Here is a 19465-nt window from a genome sequence, read left to right as displayed (position 1 = left end):
TAAAAAAGATGAATTGTATTTCCCGTGAATTTCAAAGTGCTTTAATATTCATTAAAAAAAATATTACTTATTACCCTCATATTAAAACTATGGCCAATATACGTACTCTATTATTAGTAATTAATAATTAAATATAATGAGCTACGTTTTAATCAGTTTGACACTTTGACATGATACAAGTAAGTTTACTGATTTTTGTCCATAATTTCTATGATCGTTTAAAAAAATTGTTCATTGAAAAAATTGTTCTATTAATCAGCTGATATTGAAACACGAACATGTATTAGTTTTTTTAACATAGATTCTAACCTCATGAGTACCAGCAATGGATGGCTTCACTCAAGCCCCCTGTCCGAACTGATGTAGGTAAATAATTGTAATTTAATTTAACTTGCTCTTTGTTATTTATTTTATCTTTTGTATATAATTTTTATATCACTTGTGCTTAATGTAAATCATTATTTTACAGACTGTACAATTTTCTAGTTTAAAAAAAAATTTAAAAAAAAGATTCTAACCTATAAGAAGGTAGCAAAAACAAAATTCACAATATAAATGTATAATATTAATCATTATACCTAATATGTTTGATACTTTTAAAAAATGTATGTAGTTATAATTTTTTTTTTTATGATTATTGTTGTTGTTTTTTTTTCTGTTATCAAAACTAAAACTTTTCAAATACCATAGAAAAGTACAAACCACCGTAATAGCTTACAATTATACTATGAATAATATATTAGATGTGAACAAATAGATCTAAATTTAGACACTAGTAAACTATTAAGAGATCATAACGCGGATCAACAAAGGTACGTGACGCTGGCACCCGCAAATTTCCAAATTCTCCCAAAATCGTCGCAATCAATGTTATAACATTTGTACAGGTTTGTAACCACAACACTTTCATTTGTACACCTCCCCTAACCCCCGAAAAATCAAATTCCTAGGTGCAGGTGCCAGCGTCACGCTATTCCAGCACCTGCTTTTAGTAATAGTTGATGTCGTACTACATTTTCGTTCTACACACAACTTTAGGGTCTGACATTATACTGCATCGTTTCCCAACATTTTTCTCTCGCGGCACCCTAATCCCCCAACACATATTTAGCCGCGGCACACAAAAATTTCCGTTAAAATAAAACACGGTATTAAGAAAATAATGTACGTCACAGTAGACAACAAACGACTAACTGACTAATATTTTAAATTATTTAATAAGAAATAGTGAACAATATCCCCGATTATTGTGATTGACCGTGTATTTAAAAATGATTAACTACCCAAAAGAGTTGATTCATTTGTGGAAAAACTCTTATCGTATTATAGAGGGAATGAACTTTTAATACAAAGAGAATCATATTATGGTGAATTATTGGGAACAGATGTCGATGAAAACATATTATGTAATAGCAACAGTTACGTTTCTAATACTCAAAATATTATTCGATCCCTAGAACATGGCAATTATGATGATGCATTGTATATGCAAAATGATTTTGACGTAAATGAGTCATTAGTAGAAACTGAACCGGCTTCCTTACACTTCATTTCTATTTCAAAAGATATAATTGTGACAACAACATCAGATAAATGCCAATCAACTTTGAAATCAACATGCCATGCATGTAATATAGGGGATTTTCCGACGGGAGCACCGTCACCTACATAAAGAAATAGAAATTAAAATATTAAGATTTATTTTTAAAATTAAATATAATAACTGGTATTAAAAAAAAAACTAACTAAAAATTTTATATTTAAATAAATTTAAAAAAATCAACTTGAAATAAATGCGTTTTTATTTTTGAGTGTACAAATGAAAGTGCTGTGGTTACAAACCTGTACAAATGATATAACATTGATTGCGACGATTTTTGAGTCGATAGCTCAAATATTACTAAAAGCGGGTGCTAGAATAGCGTGACGCTGGCACCCGCACCTAGGAATTTGATTTTTGGGGGGTTAGGGGGGTGTACAAATGAAATTGTTGTGGTTACAAACCTGTACAAATGATATAACATTGATTGCGACGATTTTGGGAGAATTTGGAAATTTGCGGGTGCCAGCGTCACGTCCAGCATCACAATCGAAGATTCACATGAATTAAAACTTTAGCATGGAATATGCTAAAGTTTTATGTAATAACATACATATGTATGTGGTTAACTTATTAGCAGTGAAAATTTAACAATATAATCAGCCGATAATACGATTTATTATAAATATCATATACCAAGCTTATTTATCTTATTTTTCAATCGATTAGTTTAATTACTAATTTACGTATAAATTGTAGAGTCAATAGTTCTCAAGATAGTGATTTTCAAAATAAATTTAAAAAATGATATTCTTAATATTTGAGATAATAGAGAAAATTTATTTATTTATGGTAAATACTTAAGATTGATTATATTTCAAATTCTTATAAGCACGAGTATATTTTCAAACAATTTTCATTAAAAAAGAAAGAAAGAAAGAATGGAAAAACTAACTAACTGAGTGTCAATCAACATTCCGTATTCGTGGTACATTTAATTGCTATATAATAGTAAAAGTAGTATAAAAACTTCAAATGTAAATTGATCACCTACAAAGAATTGATGATTTTCGAATCAATCAATAGTCTTCCACGGATCAGTGGCCTTGTGCCTATTTACTTTTAAACCTATCTGATTTTATATACTAAAATATTATTTTAATTTTATTTTTTATTAAGGGTTTTTGTATTGAGATATATTATATATAAAGCATTATATGAATAATATTTATAACTTGAAGTACCTACCTATTTTTGAGAAACTTATTATTCTGGTATTCTGACCACAATACAACATGTAGTAGATATGAACAATGTACTTACATATGTTAACATATTATGTATTATGTATGAATAAATAAAATAGTACAATACACTATAGGAGTTATTCATGACATTTCTCTATTTATATTTTATACTTTTTCAAATCAAAACATGACTCACACAAAAACATAAATATTTTTACGTATTTTTCATAGTATCAAAATATTTACTCCTCGATGGTTTTAATACCACTACCTAACCCACAATAAAGCATAAAAAAGACGAAAACTGAACTACAATATTTAAATGAAAACCTCGATGAAATCCATTGTATAATAATCGCATATAAGGCAATATTTTACGTAATACGTATATGCCTATGATGCGATGTTAAACTTAAAATATATTACTAGGTCTCATTATTAATATGAAAATGAAATAATTTTTAAAAATCAATTTCCTGGAACTTGAGACGGCTTGTTAAAGTGTATTGTTAAGGAAATATAAATACCTACGCAATAGTTTACCACTAACATCAAATACGGAATAAAATATAAAATAAAATAAACAAATATATCATGTATGTAGGTCTTCGATATTACAATAATATATTAGGCAAATTTTATGAACATGAACAATAGTGGTGGTGGTGGTATTGTGTGTAAAGAAGCTTATTCAAGCATCCATGGACTTCAGTGATACTGCTTCAAAAATATGAATTCAGATTTTTTAATACAAATCGAAAAAATACAAATAATAATATTTGTACTAATGATCAAAGCTAAAACAATTATAATAGGAGAATAAAATAACAATTATTAAGTGTTTATATCACTTGAACATTAATATAAATATAATACATTTTCAAACATATATACCTACAGCATTATAATACCTAACAAGTATTTTAAAGTGTTCGAATTTTTACTTGTTAGTAACAAACACGAATTTAAATTCTGATGAATACAATTTATTAAAGAAAAGGGAGAAACATAAAAAAAGAAAAGTACCTACCTAGCAATATAAACTCATCAGAAAAATTGTCAAAATAAATGACGTTATATATTATGTGGTTAAATATGTTTTCTTAGAACAATAAATTATTGTAACATTTATATCATTGCAAACATGAATGGCTGTAGGAAAATAATGAACTTTTATGAAAATAGAGAATATAAAGTTTTAAGCTAGTTACTATAGTAGGTAACATAAATAAAATAACTAGAAGGCTCTCGAAACTTCATATTACTCGGGGCAACATATAAGACTGGTTGCCTATTTATTTATTTATTGTACACATACATAGGTATAGTAGGTAGTACATAGGTATATATAACGATTGCGTAAAAGCTTGCAAGAATAATATTGTCACTAACTAATATAATACATAACTTTTTTTTTTAACTCAATTTGGTGACGAGGTCAAGTTAACCTGACATGATTTAATCCAGTTCGACTTCGTGTAGTTTATTATTATTTTTTTTTTTACTCTTGCAATAATAATAATAAACTACTTCTACAGTTGTGTAACATTTCTTCCGCTATTATTCTTGAGCTAAAAATATAAGATATATTTTCTCTGGGTATCTGCTATATCGATTTAGTTTCCGTAAATAAAGTTCATAGCCGAAATTTTTTTAGCAGAAGGCAGGTATAGCATTTTCCGAAATATTATGTGCTACAATGTACTACTTTTATCTGACTTCAAATTTTTTATTTTGATCTCTCCAGAGAATACCTAGTCAAAATACCAGAAATATATATATATATATGATTTTCGATTTGAAAGACTTATTCGAATCGTTTTTTTTTTATTACGCACTCATTTCCACAACTATACACATCATCTCAAAAACTTCAAACTGATTAATACCACCAATCACTTTATCATTGATATAACAGCGAATATTACGACCATAACAAAATTAAATAATCTTGCAACAATTAGGTAGGTATGTATATAGATTTATCAACAAATAACATATAATATCTATTAGTATTCATAAATTATGTTTATGAGTTTTTGAAATCGAATGTATGAACAACTTACTATTTTCGATAATTATAATTTTATTGAATATGAATACTTAACGTACCTATCAGTTATAAAACTAGAATTTCAAAGTTATTTTAAATCGAATTCGATACCTAAACAATATAGAGTATATAACAACATTGTTTATACTTTTTTTTTTTTATGTTGGAGATCGTGAGCAAAAAACCACGGAATTATACAATATTATTATAGCATCCTAAAATAATTAATTATTAAAGGCCACCCATTTTAGACACATTGAGAACAAATAAAATTAATTTGTCGTTCACCTACCAGTTAACGGTTAGTGAGTGTCAAATCGCTAAAAACAAAAAGGGTTTACTGTCGTCGAATATCAGAGAATTAGAATTCAAAGACATTATTTTTCAGAATGCGAAGATGCACTGGAATAGCGCATGGAAATAGTATACAATACGCGTTTATTATAAATAATATTGCAGTGAAAAAAATAACAGTGGTAATAGCAGAGCGTTGTAAGCCGAGAACGGCAGTCCGGGATACAGTGGGCGAAACCGTGGAATTCGGTTACCGTTTTATATTATTATTACGATATATAAACAATAGGACGACGACGACAAAGAACGTATTCGCATTGTGGTATCGAACGGTAATAGAAGTGGTTAAGGTTGGATAATCTACGGCGGGATGCGGGGGTGATAAGAGAGAGAGAGTGGAATCCCTGCAGTGGGTGGAATGGAACTCCAGAAAAACACGGCATCCATAAATTGTCTTTACCTCTCAGTAACAATGGCTCGAACACTCACGTGCACGGGCAGCGCATACTAAAGATTTGCGAGTATACTACACTATACCAACCTAAACCTACCAACCTACTCATCTCCCTCGCATTAAGGAAAGAGTACGAGTAACTACCAAGTGAAGAAAACACACGAGTGAAAATAAAACGGGAGGAAGAAAAATGTATGTACATTCTTGACGCGTGTGCGTAGTATCATGCTGGTACTGGGGGTGAAAGAGATGGGCTAATATTGCATTTTAATTCGGCGACAGGCGGGTGCGCATAAATTACAGTTGCAATGCAATCAAATTGGGTACACGAATAGAAGCGGCTGCGGCAGCGAGGGCGTGAGTCATAATTCCTGGAGAGGAACCGAAGCAGACGGAGCCATAAATATAATGCACTGGGCCCGACCCTTTTTGGATGTCCCGCGTGACGTCTAATTTGCTCTCGGCTCCTTACCACCCTACTAACCCCTTACCAACCCGTGACCGAGACCGTCACCACACCACGCCAGTTCGCGGTGATTCATACAGGTGTGTTTTTCTACTTGCGAATCCTCTATTCCACAATATTTTGGAGTCGAGCCGAAACGACAAGCACAATAACAGACGTCACCATAAACAATGTGGAAAGTACTATATTGTTATCATAGAGTTCATTATAAGTAAAACACTATAATACACAAGTTTCCCAAGAAATCACTTAAAGAACATTATTATCTGATCATCAGGTGATCCTTCGGACTGGGAATTTATGGTGATAATAACAAAATAGCTGTATTAGGTATATCACCTGGGTTAAAAAATCACCCATCTGATGATTTTTCGTTACGTATGAACCACACCAAACGGTGAAAATACCATCAAAGTCGATTCATCCATTACGATACCTTTTCCAAATATTTGGATAGATAAATTTATTTGCACGAGTTTCGAGAAAAATAGCATTTAAATATCTAATGAGTTCATTTAAAAATGACGTATGTATGTTTAACATGTATGCAATATTTATACAAATTGACTACTTTTCATCTACATAACAAGATCGGAAGATGAATGAAAAACAAAAATAAAATCATTTTTTAATTAAAAAAGAGCAAATTTTCCCATGCTGTGTAGTTAGTAGTTGTTTATATTGTTAGTGAAATGTACGTACACATTTTTGGGTCTATTAGTGAAACATACTTTGGGTTTAATTTAGGCAATTTATAACATAAAAATACTAAGCATGATCAGCCGTAATATAGAAATAACAAAAGAAACATAGGTAAGTAAAAAAAAAACTGCAGTAGTATGTCTTTTAATCTAAATTAGATAACCACTTGAGGTTTAAAAAGAAGATAAACCTATCCACCTAGTCTCGAAAAATCTATAAATATACCTTTAATGAACCCGGTACACTGTTTCTGAGATTATCCTGCACAAAAAAAAATGCATTTACAGCTTTAAGTTAATATAGAATAGATTGTATACATTTGTAAACATTGGACATGTTAACGTTTTTAACGCAATATAATACGATTCATTTTAGAAAAATTATTATTCATAAATAAAAAACACGTACCTATTTTACGAAATTCTTCTTTATAAGAAAACAAAATAAAAATAAATTGTATACGGTATTGGGTACAGTATTTGGTTCAAAAATATAAATGTAATTAGCCATTTTATTGAGTGTTATTGAAATTTGAAAATTTTCTATCAGATATTGAATGCTTAGAATTTGTACAATAGTAAATAGAGCGATAAGTGAATTGATCTTATAGGAGTTTTCTGACTAACGAAACATATTTAACGTGTATATATATATATATATATATAAATACTATTTACTTGAAAGAGGGTTTCTAGGGTTTCTACAATAAGATATAAAGCAAAGGAGAAGCATTACAACTAATTACATAAGTATTTTAGAGTCAATGCCATGCCAACTTCGGACAGAATTGTTTTATTTTATCGACGTGATTTCTAGAATATTCAATATACTACCAATGGCAACGAGCGCATGGTGCTTGTCTCGATTACCAAAGTTGTACGTTTAGATAATTTGTAAAGGTTTTACAGAAGATTTATAGCATTAAGTGGAAACGTTTATTGACGATAATACCCAAATAATTGAGCACATTAATCCCTCGGGAAACATCAGAGATATTAGACCGACGTTAACGTCGAGTAAGAGGAGGGATAGTTATAATATGTGACGTGCATAGGTTTCAATTTGTTGACTTACCTGTTAATGTATAATGTATATATTATTGATCCTTTTAATTCGATTAAAACCACTTATATGAACTATAAAAATATTAAGGCCAATCCCCTGCTAAATATTGACATTATAGGCGTCCGATGAATAATAAAAAAAAAAAATTGTATTTGACCACTCAATATAATGTCCGTCGTACATAACATTGTCCAAAATCAGAGGCTTTGAGCTATTTTGAATAAATTATGTACAATACAGTAAAATGCACTGTGCAATATATATAACATATAACTATAAAAAATAAAATAAGGGGCATAAATGTTATATTAATATGACTTCATGGCAAATTATTAACAATAAATAAACAATAAGAAGAAAAATCAAAGCATAATATAGAAGATTATCTGGGTTATATCAAACATCACTAATTTCCAATACAACACTAGTGTGTTTTAAATTATGATAATAATTTTAAAAATTAAAACAAAAATAAAAGTTTAGAATAGTTGATAAAATAACAAAAATTCAGTTAGTATCTAACTGTAAGTACTTTTATAAGAACTACTGCAGTCACATCCATTTATCGAAAAAAGATATTAGCACAGAAATATAATGAAAAAATAAAATAAAAATCTATCCATAAAACCAAGTATTAGATTAGTGTGCTTAATAAATACTATAGTATATTCAAAACAAGTTGAAGATATTTTATTACCTTAAAATTACCTATATCAATAATTAAGTAAATACTAATTAGCATAATATTAAACATTTAAATATACGACATAACTTTAAAGCAAATTAAAATTTAACAATTATTTGGTTTACTTATTTTTGAGAGTCAGAGTCTACAGATTATGTTTTAAAATATCATCAACTAAAACAATACATAATAAATGAAAAAAAAAATGAGATTCATTGTAGCCACTATAGAAAGTTAATAAAGCAATTATGCAGCTGTTATATTATTAGGACAAAAATTATTGCAAAATACATTTATTTGAACAATATATGTTGATGCAATACACAACTGTCCCAAAGAATAAACAACATATACAAAGACCAGCGTTATCATATATTATACCACATGAATACACCAATTTAAAAAAAATGTATTGTAATTTATCGTTGGGCATTTATTATAACTTATAATTACACTATTGTGAGTATAAAACAGCTCTTATCAATTTTACACCCTTCTTTTAATCTAGAAAATTTGTATCATGGAAAATTAAAGAAATAAATGAACCGGGCGCGGCTTTGGCAAACACGGAGACAAGGGTTATATTGTTATTACGTATTTGAAGTTTATAAATATTACGATTTTGACCATTATGTAACGACAACATTTATTATGAGCAAACGCAATAACTCATAGTCCCGTATTTTCTGGGCGTTATACACAATACTAAGGGACGTTAATAAATTGCTTTTCAAGATTAAAAAAATATATATGTAAGTGCCCACTACTTTATACACAGTAATGAATTGGTGGACTTAATGAAGCGGTAGTGAATAACTAAAGGGACCACCATAAAAAAAAATCAATGATTACATTAGCCATTGTTGATTATGTTATTATAGTAACACGTCATTATACATCCATCGAGGTAGTTCTCCCCTGCACCTCGTAAACTGATGACATATCAAGGACTAAAAAAGGAATTACGTTGTAAAAGAACTACAAATATCAGAAGAGTAATTTAGTTTTTCGAAAATAGCTGTAAGTATTGATTTAGAACACATCCAATACCGTCTAACTGTGTCCCACTTATTACATAAATGATCGATAGAAAACTCTAAAACTTAGAATTCAAATTAATGATTCGGTTATTATAACCAGAAAATGTTCTTGATAACTTTACACGAATTAAATTTACTAAAACTATATTTCAAATTCCAACCAACCCATAACAGTGAGGACATTTCAGTTTGCGAGTGTAAAAAGGGGGAAAGGTAGGTATAATAGCTCTGGTGTACTATTGTAGGTATCGAATGTATCTCGTTATTGAATAAAATCAACTTAAAAAAAAAAAAACTGTCAAGTAAGTAACTGCTGTACATTGATTAGATGAATGTAGGTGGGTACTTCGTCATTGATAAGTCCCTATAATAAATGTGTTAAATTTGTATTCAATGATTAACAGTTGCAAAAGAATAAAAAAAATTTAGCGAAGACTAACCTATTATATTTATTTTATTTATTAATAAGACCGGCGGAAGCCCAATTTAGATATAAAAAAGTTAATATTTACATTATTAAGATTATAGATGATATAGAACTAACAGCAATATAAAAATACAACAAAAATTACAAATAAGCTATATAGTAGCTAAGAGAAAAATGGGTCAAGATTTGCATGTCTCATTCAACGAGTAAGGGGTTCGTTAACCAGATAGTCAGTGCTTAATGTCGGTATAGTGAAAGGGGCAATGTTACGAGTATGCAGGGACCCTAAAATGAATATTTTGAAAGAGAGATGGTGAATCAGTTTTCCCAAAGATTAGGTTTAAAAGGAAGAGCTAGTCGCGAGCAAACGGAATTCAAACAAAATTACTTGATTACTTATATGATTTAGATTTTTGGAATTTTGGCATAAATAGTTAATATGTTAGGGCTTTTATACTAACGACCCTCAAAAGTACCAACTAGATAATATCTTCATTAGTTCTTCCAGAAACATTTTACATTCTTCAGGGAGTACAAAGTTAAAAAATCGAATCATTTCAAAAGGAGTTAACTAACGAAAAAAAAAATATATATGCCTATGTATGTTTTGCATTAATCACTGGAGTTTTGATAAAAACCTGAAATTATTAAACCACCGTTTTTTTCTTTTTTTTTGCCGAGTGACAAATCAATTTAGCACCATATTCATTCATTTGCAGTTCTATTTATTCTCAGTTAAGGAAATAATTAAAAATTGTAGATCACATTTCACAAACTGTATTGAAGTTATTAAAAAGAACCAACCATACATCCAGAACCATTGTTAAAATTTAATCTTGAGTTGGGGGAGGGGGGTTGTCATAATAATTACATATTTTATATTAAATACATTTATATACTTTCCATGTTGTAATGGAAAACTCACCAGAGTTCGTTATAATATCAATCAATAACAGTTAAACGTATATCTACATGGATATGTAATTTTAAATAGCCATTTTTAACACGTAGTGATAATATAAAGCATGATATAATTCAAATTCGTAGAACCCAAAACCCACTTTAAAAGTTTTTACTCCAACGTCAATAGGCGGGCACGATGCGGTTAACCAGTGTAAACACATACTTGTAATTCCTTTGCCTTACAACTTCATAAACGAACAAAGGTAATATTTTCAAGACTATGTTTCGCCAACCGAGAAAATGTCCAATACTCGCGTTGAATGTGATGGTATTATCTACTTCCCATTTATGTGCGCCGATTCCGAAACAACAAAATTTACAGCGTTCACATCGCACTATGCCAGCTATGAAACAACATCTCTGAACAACTACATTGACATATAGAAAACACGCTACACGCATTTAATTGGTTTTTAACCGTTCTCGTTCTATAAACATCTTGTAACACTATTATATTGGACTGCTCAAAAGACAAAAGAAGGATTCAGTCATTTTATGCACTGAGATTGAAATTTTTCACGCTTATAGAATATAAATGAAAATTTACACATATCGGTACAATATACATACCAATATAAAATAACGTACTACCTAATTAACACTTAATTAATTAATTTTGGCTTCAAAATAATTATCATAGTTGTATTCTAAAATAAAATAAATAGGTAAATTAATATTTCTAACAATGTACATATTATATAAATGAACGCCTGAATGTATATTATAAGTGATTAAATTGACTGCCATATGAGATAGTGTGCTTATAAGGTGAATTATTGTGATTAAAAACGAAGAATTTTGGTTCATTACAGTAATTACTAATTTATAACATAATACAATATACAATGTACCATAGATAATATTGTAAGATTTTAAATGTTTAAAACCCAGATCTGCGACACCTTAAATGTACAGCTCTGAGATCCAATTGATTTTTGGTAATTATTATCGCGATCACAAAATATCGGTTTGAATACCTATCCAGAAATTACGAAAATTTTCAATTGAAATATTAAAAAACAGATGCAGAAAAATTAGTAAAAAATAAAAATCATATTGAATGAAGAAAAAACTTTTCAAAAAAAAAAAAAAAAAACATTTCAACACAAAAGAAATATCAGACATAGGTACAGGAACAAAAAAAGTTTCATTTGTGTTTGCTATTAAAAATGAGTACAAATGGAACAAGGTAAATACTGAGTAATCCATTCATTTTCCCAGACAATTGTATTCTTTATTAATATTTATGGTTTAAAATATTTTTATAAAACCAATTAAAATTATTAGAGCATTTTAAATTAAATTCTAAACCAAATAATTAAATGACGTATTAAATAAATGAAACGTTTTAGAGAAAATAATATTTAACTAAATAGGTAAACGAACAGTTTAATATTTTTGAAAAAAAAAACTAATGGATTTGTACAAATATATTCACTATAGAAAAAAAAAGATAAGTACTTAATTGAAATAAAATTTCAAATTATTACAGCTAAGAAAAAATCATTTGGTAGATTTTTCACATGACACAATAAAGTAGGTACATACCTATTAAAATCAATATATTTTTGTCTCGTCGTTTTAATGTGAATTTAAGAGCATAATAAAATAAATGAACAATGGAATTTCCAACTATAGTCAATTCGTTGGAATAAACATTTATAAAATTCTTACCATCATAAGACCAATAAAAAATACATAACCAAAACGTATAATCTAAATGTATAAATCTTGTATTTATTCAGTTACGAAAGTCAAAATTAGGCACATTTCTATGTGAATATCAAAATATAGGAGAAGAATCATTCTTGTTTTGTTCATCATATAATTTCAATTGATGAATAATTGTTAACATATATAATATAAATCATAACGAATCCCCAGAATAAGCTTACACAAAGAATGGATTTGGTGGACGTTTTTTACAACAGCAATGAAAATATGCAATCATTGCACATTAAGAAACTAAAAAAAAAAAAAAAAAAATTAAAAGAAAACCCGAAATATTAAATGAAAATTCCTCCTGATTAATATTTCAGTTGAATCCGAGCGCGAAAACAATAGCATATAGAATACAAAATTCCTAATTGTTTAGCCATGTTTTAATTTTAAGCTTTACGGTCTTGACATATTCATTCAAAATGTAAACAAAATCGTAAAACCAAATAAGACGGTATTTAACTATTTTCAACTAATAATAATAATAATTATAAAAACCTTATTTCAAAATCCCCATTTTATTTTTGGGTTTAAATCATTCGAATTCATTACAAGATGACACGACAGTTGTTTTTGTAGTTCCTTGTTTATAATTTATAAATAAAAGACGATTTTAAATTATTGATGATAAATCACCTGGTTGTTCGATTTATATTTCTCCTACATAATCAAACAAAAGCAATCAGTATTGTGTGCAAAGTAATAATTACGATTTAATCGTCGTAACTAATATAAACATAAATTAAAATATAAAACATAACAATAATATTATAATGCATTAATTGTTTTCAGTGTGAAAAACCAATAATCACTGCTGTTGTGGCTTCAAAATTAATAAATAATAAAATAAATAATGGTTAGGTATATAAATTTAATAAAAGTTATCATTACTTTTTAATTACAAATTACGATATTATTGACGTTAACCTAAACGTTTAAATGTAATAATTTAAATGCAGTGTCTTACTTGAACATAACATAATACTGGTACTGGTCGTTTCTATTAGGTAATAATACATCAATCACTTACCTGCAACACATAGATTCAACATATTTAAAAATAAATAAATAAACTTTTTTTAAATCAATTATTAATACAAACAACTTAAAATTAACACTCAAATAATATTGGCTTATATATATCAGCAATACATTAAAAACCGACATCCTACGGATAACATCATAGATGTGAATGTTAATTTACAACGAAAATGCAATCGGCTACGTGTAAATTATATTTGTCTTAACATATTTCATATCTCAACAGGTGGCTACGAATTTAATTGTTGTTTACTTTGCTTGAGTTTACAATCTTTTAGTTAATTAAAAAATAATATTTATCTTTTTTTTTGAAAATTGAAAAATCATGTGGTTACCATTATGGCTGCATCCGAGTTCCGTCCCAATTATAAAAATTGAATTTTTAGATATACTAGTTCCGTCCAGGGTTTTTTTGACGGATATACCAATTCCGTCCCGTGTCAAATCGAATTTAACAATATCACATTATTTAGATATAAAGATAATATGATATCAGTTACCGCACAAAATAATCGAATTTAATAATATCATATTATTAAGAAATAAAGATAATATGATTTCAGTTATTGAACTAAATAAACTTTTCAGTCGTTATTTGTGCGTGTCCGTGCTTCGTTAATATATATTAAAAATGGATAGTCTACAATATATGTACAGTGAAAAAGGTAAAATGTTAATTATTAAAAATAAATTTAAATTTTGTTTTCACAAAGAGCTGAATAACGATATTGAACGATGGAAGTGCATTCGAAAACAATGCAAAGCATATATAAAAATTGGTAAGATAACTAAATTTATAATAATTAAAGAGTGGATATTTAGGTTCTTTAATGCTTAAAATATAATGCTAATATTTTCTTAAAATCACTAAAATATTCACCAAATATTCATTAAACTTGTAAATATGCAGATATATGATTTTTTTCTAAAATACCTCAATAAAAACAATTAATAATTGTTAAACACCATTCAACAGGTTCAAAAAAAGAAATTGTCTTTGAAAATTTAGACCACAGCCATGATAAAACCGAAGAAACTAATTTAAATCGTCAAAAACTTAATAATAAATTAAAAAGAAAAGCTGTTGATGATATTTGTGAAAAACCAGCTAAACTTATTCATAAAGAACTTTCTAATCATGATATTAATACTATTACCTCTAATGATATAGACTTAATTAGAAAAAATATACATCGTGCTAGGTCATCCATATTATCAAAATTACCCACAACCATTGAAGACGTTCATGAACTATTGAAACAAATTACGATACATACTAATAATGACGAAAAATTTTTAATTATGAATGATCCAATTACACACATTATTATGTTTACTTGCAATACAAACTTATCTCATTTAAGCAAAATTAGTACTATTTATGTTGATGGAACCTTTAAATGTTGCCCAAAACAATTTACACAATTTTTTACTATTCATGGATTAAAAGAACCAAACAGTTTTATTCCACTAGTATTTTTTTTACTGCCAAACAAAGCAAAAAACACGTATGAACATGCGTTTAAATTTTTATGTGCAGAATGTGATAAGCTCCAGTTACAATTTACACCACAAACCATTTACGCAGATTTTGAAAGTGCTATACATACTGCTGTTTATGCAGTTTGGCCAGAGATAAATTTAAGAGGATGTCGATTTCACTTAGGGCAATCATGGTGGCGTAAAATTCAAGATCTTAAATTGTCCACTTTTTTTAGAAATGATAATTCTGAGATTGGTAGATTTTTAAAGTACATATTTGGATTGCCATTTTTAACACCAGACGAAGTAGGTGATTTTTTTGCTTCTGATCTAATGGGAATCAAACCAGTTGATGAAAAAATAGATTTATTTTTGGATTACTTAGTTGATAATTATATTTCACCTGAATCTACTTTTCCACCTCGTATATGGGCTGAATTTTCACATAGTACTTTACGTACCACAAATAACTGTGAATCATTCCATTCTAAATTCAATGGAATGTTTTATCATGCCCACCCAAATATTTATCAGTTTATAGAAGCTTTAAAATATGTTCAACAAGATTCCTACATCAAATTAAGAAGCAGTATAAAACGAAGAAAACCCATATTAGCTAAAGAAGATTTTATTAAAGAAAAAATGTATGAATACAGTTCAGGTCAAATATCACGATTGGAATTTGTAAAAAAAATATCCTATAAATTCAATCCAATTACAAATTTGTAAAAATGTATGTTTTTTTACTATAAATATGACGTATATATACTTTGACTATTTAGTATTTACTGAATTTTTAATTATTATTATAAATGTATATAACATTATGACCAATAAATTATGAAAATGTATTAATAATATGAATACTTATATTTTTTGTATGCATTTTATAACAATTTTTATATTAATTATTACGACTAAATTATGAAAATTATTAAGGACGGAATTAGTATATACCTTTTTCTAACTGGGACGGAATTGGTATATACCTTTTTTTTAACAGGGACGGAATTGGTATAAAAAAAGGTTCTCGGGACGGAACTCGGATGCAGCCACCATTATGATTTAAGTATAATTTTTACAAACATAACTTATAAACCAAAATTAAATTTTACAACGTACTAAAAATAGATAAAACAAACAATTTATCCATAGGATTCTCATAGTAAACAAAACTAAACCCAAAAATTATCTTTTAAAACTAAAACTGAAATATCGTTAAGTAAATAATTACAAACATTTCTCAATCTCAAAATAGGAAATAAACGCAGTTTTATAAAATTAATTTTTAGTGCACACTGTAGAATTTCATGCATTAAATTATATGTAATATAGTTATTTTTATTAGTTTAATTTTCTGGGACTCAAGATGTATTTAATATTGAAGATTTATATAATAATGAATTCGTGAAAGTCTAAATAGTGCATTCCAGAATTTTCAAGAAAAGAATTTGTAATGATAAATACGTACAGCAATCTCTATATTACCACTGGCACGGCAACCCTAAATACAAAAATGTTAGTATTCTGCAACCATTATTTATGTTTTTAAAATTTAAATTTCACGTCATACATTTTCTGTGAATTCACGGAGCTTACAGTTGTCACACACCAAGCTAGGCTCTATTTAACATTTTACATAAATTGACACAGTCACACAGACACAAAGAGAAAAATTAATATTTTCCGTGAGTAATATTTATTTTTATATTCACATTTATATCCAAACCAAAATTGTAATTAAAAAGACATTTATGTGGTATATATTATTGTTTCAAAACAAAATATTAAGAATGGAATTATTTAGAAAACATCAATATTTCGTTCACATATTGGTTCACTAAATAATGTATATTAATATTTATTAGTTTAGTATAATATAATATTATAATGATTGGGTAACCTGAACCACCCATGCATTAAAATAACAAATAAAATATTTTATAATATTATATAATATTATAATAGTATATTATAGTCTGATGAGAGAGCTCTATAAAACCAGCTTAGTAAATATAACGAACAATACTATTCACTATTGTACCTATTAATTAAAATCAAATATACTGTGTTTTTTTTTATCAAACTTATAACTTACTGAACAATGTTTTGTATAATATTATTTGATCTATACAGATATATATAATTTTATATATATACATATATTATCGATCTTAAATACATTAGTCAAAATGTCTTAATTACCATTTACAATTATTACAAATTACATTGCGTTACATCGGTTTAACAAAGCAATCATAATGTATTTTTTCGATTAAATTGGAAATAAAATTTCTAAATTATCTATACTAATAAAAAATAACAAATGTTTATTAATGAACAATAATTCAAAAATAAATATATGTCTAAATTAACGAAAATAACGGACGTAGAATAGAACGAATTGGAAAACGAGACGTGTGTTAAAAATGAAGATGTCTCGTATATACTATACGATAAAAAAAAAGGATACATACTCGACAGAGACGCCCCTTCCAACTGATAATACCGAAAAACGGCGGTGACTGAAGATGTAGGAAAGAACCGCAATGTATTATATTAACAATAGGGTAGTAAAAGCGCCCTTTTGTGTTTAGAACAGACAAATCACACTTAAAATCAGGTACTTATTATATATATGTACATTGCACGTATATAATTTATATATATATATATATATATATATATATATATATATATATATATATATATATATATATATAGAGAGAGAGAGAGAGAGAGAGAGAGAGAGAGAAAGAGACTTTGGTGGACTCTCGAAAAGCTTCCGTTCATAATTCAGAGAAGAAAATGTCTACTTGGCTGTTTTCACTCACCCCTATCTATATATGTGTGGTGGATCTCTCATTACTGTTATAAGTGGTTACTTTTGGCCCTTACCGCATTTTTTGCAATTTAAAATTAAAAATATATATACGCTTATTATGCATTACAATAGTTGCATGCTTCTAAAGTCTACGTCATTGGATCTTACAGATACAACAATCATAATTATGTCATAATAAATAAAATAAAATGTGACTTGCGATCCCAATTGTAATCAAATTAATCATGTCATTATTGTGTATGCATTACACGCAATAATGAAATCTAATGTTATGTTTCGAGTATACTACAGTAGTACATTAACTAATAGATACTGAAACGATCGTTCATAAAATTAATAATAGCTATAAAAAATTATCCACCCTATTTATGTTGAGACCACTATTATTAAAGATTTTCCACCACAGAGAAAAAAAAATAGACAAACTCTGTCTTCAAAGGTCCACGGAAAACTGCCTATATAGTACTTTCAAGGTATGCACGATTTTTATTTCAGATTTTCAATTGCGTTCGAGTTCATAAAGTTTATTGTCCGTGTCGAAATTCGATACACTCTAAAAATGTAATTTAAAAGAAAAACACCGAACTAAGAGAATTGAATTTCTCGAACAGCAAAACAAAAAAAGATAAAATACGCGAGTACAAGATGATGTCTAAGGTTAAATTTGAATCTGGAGGGCGCAACCCTTTGCCACCACTATAACGGCTTTCTCAAGATTATATTTATTATTACATAGAATAAATACGACCCGAAGTGAATAATGTGTAACACGGAGATTGGCGACATTCAATATTATTTTGTTTCAGATTGGTGATATCCTATATCTTATTTTAAATATAAGATGGACAGAATTCGTAATAAATATGAACATTATATTTTTGGTTATATATTACTGTATTAGTATAAAATCAACCCATAATAATACGTTGATAATGTCAACTTTATAGATGTCAAAATTAACGTTTCGTCTATCAAAAGTAGATACATTTAAAATCACATATAATGATTTTAAAAACATAAATTTATAACCTTCCCTTTATGAATTTAAAAAAAAAAAATGAGCATAATACGATTATTTTTTTCAGAAGCCAGAAAAAAGTCAAAATACGTTATCCACTTAAAAATGAGATGCTCAGAAAGCACTATGTCAACCTCTACACCACTCAAAAAGATTGAGAAATTAATTGAAAAAAACTTCGAGACTATCATTACCAGTAAAATTATAGGCAGCAATGACAGTCTTATATTATTGAATTAAATACTTAAACGTTTTATTATGAAAATTTCACAAATAAATAAAAAGAACATTTTCATATAAACACTGTCTGAAATGTAGGTATATAGATATCATTTATATTTTACCTGTTACGTAATATATAATATATATATTTTTTTTTTTTTTTATTATTATTAGAATCAAGTCCGCGGCTACTATGGCCATT

The 19465-nt window shown here is 27.8% G+C and overlaps 1 protein-coding gene across 1 annotated transcript in view; it reads right to left on the bottom strand.

The window, feature by feature from the left end:
• Nucleotides 1-19465, bottom strand: part of LOC107173563 (uncharacterized) — a 321113-nt gene that overhangs the window by 161495 nt on the left and 140153 nt on the right. The gene's annotated exons all lie outside the window — the stretch shown is intronic.

The sequence above is a fragment of the Diuraphis noxia genome, unplaced genomic scaffold (genome assembly GCF_037042655.1).
Source record: "Diuraphis noxia isolate RWA-SAM2 unplaced genomic scaffold, SU_Dnox_SAM2 contig0003, whole genome shotgun sequence".
Classification (NCBI taxonomy): Eukaryota; Metazoa; Arthropoda; class Insecta; order Hemiptera; family Aphididae; genus Diuraphis; species Diuraphis noxia.
This window is presented reverse-complemented; position numbering and strand designations above follow the sequence as displayed.